This window comes from Fomitiporia mediterranea, assembly GCF_000271605.1.
Source record: "Fomitiporia mediterranea MF3/22 unplaced genomic scaffold FOMMEscaffold_9, whole genome shotgun sequence".
NCBI classification, from domain to species: domain Eukaryota; kingdom Fungi; phylum Basidiomycota; class Agaricomycetes; order Hymenochaetales; family Hymenochaetaceae; genus Fomitiporia; species Fomitiporia mediterranea.
The window spans coordinates 3169515-3174200 of NW_006760394.1; positions in this window are offsets into that span (position 1 = coordinate 3169515).

Genomic DNA, 4686 nt, shown 5'->3' on the forward strand with positions numbered 1-4686 from the left:
TTGTATTCTTCTCTGCTTTCACTCATTTTTGAAAGGAATTTAATACTCTATAGAGTGTTGTATTCATAAAATGCTAGACTACAAGTACCAATTTACAGAGTGTAATATTATTGTGTTTTGGGGAAGTTATATATTTTTTTTCACCTGTGCAATACTTTTGTCATATACTGTATACTTACTGTACTCAATATGTAGCTTTGAACTGTGTTGTTTACTGTGCTCTGAATCAATATTGTTCTCACTAATACCACTAGTGTATGCCTTGCCTAGGACTGCTTTCAATTGCAAAGTATTACTATAGGATTGTTTGTTCACTGATTTAATGTAATGTATACTCTAATAACCTGAAAAACTTAGTATTTCCATTTGAGACTGTATATATCTAGGTATTTCACTTTCTCTCTTACTCCTAGACCTGGCTAGAGTGTCATATCCATTGTAGTACTCCTGTACATTGCTCCTGTACAATGTGTAGTCAATATCTACTATGTATAAGGTTAAACACTTGATTTTATAGGTGTATGCTTGATTTTCACCCTCTGGATCAAGTACTGATCCTTGTAGTTCTAATATGCACTCACTTTTGCTATCCTCAAAGTACTGTTCTGTTGATACAATGTCTGTTTTGCTTAGATAGTCTGAATCGATTTCACAATCATATTGAATGTCTGACAGTTCTGGTTTTTGTTCTGTTCCTTGTACTTTGTGTATTCCTTTTACTTTGCACTTTCCTTTTGCTTTCTACAAATGTAATAGTTTGTCTGGACTCTTGAGTGTTTCTTCTACACTCTTAAATTAATAGTTCTAATCTCTACTGTCTGTTGGTACTATAACATGTCTGGCTTTTGTTCTGTTGCCTGTCTGAAGTGTTTCACACTTTTCTGTTACTATACTATTGAGTCTACTCTTGTTTGATGAAGGAGTTGCTTTCTCCTCTTCCTGATACATTCTATCAAACTTGTACATTCTCTTATTCAAATCTTCAATGTCTATCAAACTGTGGAATGGGCTGACATGTTCTATGTCTATCTTAATCACTCTGGCTCTTACAATGTGTCTAAAGGTCTTACTTGCCTTCTGGAAATCTTGTTCCTTATCAGATCTCTGTAATTCTGATGCCTAGCTCTCCTAGCCTTGTCTGTTACTCTTGTCCTTTGAGTCCTGGCTGTTTTCTTTACTGTCTAAAAGGGTCTTAAGTGTCTCATTACCCTCTACATTACTGTTGTTAATGTGTTTCTGTTCTAAAGTAAGTGTGCTCACTAGATACTTATTCATACTCTCACTGATACTGACTATATACACTCTGTAACTCTTGTACTAGCTTGCAAATTCCTTGATGCTCACTGTTAGCTCTCTATATTAACTTGGTGAATCCTCAAACCAAATCACCTGTCCTCTATCAAGTGAATCCTTAAACTCAGTAGCCTAAAATTGATAGAGTGAATCCTCAAGCTCAATTGCCTGTACTTGGTGAGTTGAATCCTCAAACTCAACCTTCTGTACTTGATTGGACAAATCCTTGAATCCAATTGCCTGAGCATCTTTACTCTTTGTACTAGTATTTGCTATTTCTGCAAGCCTAGTAGTGTGAGTACTCACTAGTTTCTACTCTACAGTGTGTGTTTGTCTAACTATATGTACTAGTACAGTTACATGCCTTAGTTCTACATTATTAGTATGTACTAGTTCATCAGGGTGCCTCTAGCCTTGTATAGACAAGGACTTATCACCTGGAATAAGTTTATTGGGTTGCCTCCAGCCCACAAGGGACAAGGACTTACATTCTAACATGTTAGTATCAATATCCAGACTTGGGTACCCTCTGGGAATTGTCAGTCAAGGCTTGGCAGCCACATTGTAATTAATAACTAATGGGTAATCTTGTTGTCTATTGTCTGTAAACTCAATACACACCTGTTTGTTCCTTTTCACTGTCACAGATACCTAGTCCTTGACCCATCCAATTGATGCAAACCTCTAGTGTATCTAGTACTGGTCCATATTAATATGTGCTAATGTGTTCCAGAAGCATTCTGTAGTGTTTCAAAGCATTGTGAACCTACTAGGGGCCAATCCAGTAAGTAGTCTCTGTTTCTACTTGAAAATTGTAACTTTACTCACTAAAAATTCCTGATAGGTACTAGACAACAAGGGAGACCTAGGGTTGATCAGCCCCTTTGGTTCCTTAGTGTCCAGCAAGGGGTTTTAGTGCTAGGTGGGTACAGTCAAAAATATGTAAGGAAACTCACTGTTCCTTACAAGAGAATTCTAATTGCCCTTAGTTCACTCAACTACTGACTGGGATAACCTAGTACTTGAGCAAGGGGTCAGGGGAAAAGAATCCCCTTTACCTAGTAATCAATACTGTCTTTTATAGGGTAGTACACATGTAGATACATGAGGAGGAAGTGTAACTAACTATAATGAGAATATATGTGCTTGTGGGTCCTACTGTACAATGATCTGATGCAATCAGCAATGTAGTAATAATAAAATACAAACCAGTAAATCAAATCCTTACATTTATGTCCTTCTGTCATTCATCCATCTGCATCACAATAGCCATGTAGTTTTAAAGCATTTGTGCTTCCAAGTTGAAGCCAGCAATTTGTTGTATATTTTAAATATGTAAAGCAATGTTTCACTACTTTGTAGTGATACATTTGGGGCTTTTGTAAGTAGCATGCTAATTGCCCAGTAATATAAGATATGTCTGGCTGTGTGTAATCTGTAACATATCTTAACAATCCTACCATATTCATGTATAGTATTGTTTCATTATTACTTTTGTTCATATTGTACATATTGTTTGTATTGTTAGATAGATCTATTCCAGGAGTAATAGGTGTTTGTAGTGCCTTTTCGTTTTTGAAGTGGTAACACTTGATTATACTTTCAATATAATGCTTTTACTGTAAGCTAATCATTTGTTGAGGTCTATCTTGGCTTATTTCAATACCAAGTAACCAATGTATTTTGTTACTGTCAGTAAATGTAATGTGTTGTCTTAATGCATGTTTAAATGCTGTTATTATAGTAATAGTTTTGCCAATAATTGTAATATTGTTAATGTGTATAAATGTTACAAGAATTGTTTTATTATTTTGTTTCTTATAAAATACAGTGTGATTGTAATTAGCTTGTTCTAATCCGATCTTAAGCAGTAGTTTGGTAATCTTCTTATACTATTGTCTACCTGCTTGTTTCAATCTGTATAATGCTTTATTTAAGCATAACACCTGTCCAGGTTTAATATCCATAAGTAGCCTGCCTGACAGTAGTTTCACATAAATGAGTTTGTCCTCATTTAGTTCTCTGTAAAGATATGCAGATTTTACATCTATCTAATGTATTTTGTAGTTCTTAAATGCTGCCCAAGATAACAATAATTGTACTGTTGATAGTTTTGTTACTAGAGCAAATAAGTTGTCAGAATAGAAGTCTATTCTATTCTTTTGAGTGTATCCTTACACTACAAATTGTGCTTTGTATTTGTCTATTCAGCTGTTAGCCAGTCTTTTGATTTTATAGACAAATTTCGTTCCAATTATATTTGTATTTGTAGGGAGGATAGTATATATCTATGTGTTTTGTTGTTAAAGTGACTGTATTTTATCCTTCATAGCTTTAATCCACTGTTCTTTGTCTATACGTGTTATAGCATTGTAATACATTAATGTATTGTTATAGATTTTGTTGAGGAATTTGTTAAATTCTGTTAGATACATAGCTAGGTTTATATTGTCTTTGTAATTTAAACCTATAGTTTGTTTAACTAGTCTTTGCTCTTGTGTAGAGTGTTGTATGACAGGTTCTTTATCTTTATTATTGTTATTAGGAAGAGTTTTATTATTGTTTGATGTATCATCATTATAATTATTCTCCCCTTCAATCCTAGACATTAGTTTGTCTATGAATTGTACATTATGTTCAACAGTAACTTTATTATTATGGCACACTAAGTGACCTTTACTGTTGTTATCATAACCTAGCCATTGTGTGTATTGGCCTCTAGGTTGTAGTTTATACATTCATTCATTCTGTATAATACAATATGTACTGAATTCTCATATATTATCTATTTGATAATGTTCATTATACTGTTTGTAATATAGTGTTACAAAATTAATAGCAACTCTCAGTGTTCTGTTATGAATAAACGTTTGATATTGTACTACATATACCCAGAATTTCATAAGTAACTTTGCTAATAACAGACACATATATATACTGTTAAAGATAGTCTTATGCATACATTCTACAACTCTGTTCTACTGTAGTGTATTGTGTACTGTTAATCTATGTATTGTTCCTTGACTTTCAATATACATAGTGAAGTCTTTACTTAGGAACACTGTATTGTTATCACTTTAGAGAGTCTTAACTCTTATACTGTACTGTGTAAAGAGTCTTGTTGTATGCTTTACATATTTAGTGAAAGTGTTACTTTTATACTGTATAGGTAGCATAGTTACCCATTGTGTAGTATCATCTACAATGGTAAAAAGATATTTGTGCTTGTCATAAGCTTGTACTAGGGCAGGTCCCCAAATATCATTGTGGAGATGATCTCCATAACATTGTACAAGAGGTGTTGTTTGTATTTTTGGTATTTCATTGTGTTGTATGTTTGCTTTGATACAATCTGTACACTGCACATTTTTATTGTCTGTTATCCTTTGACTT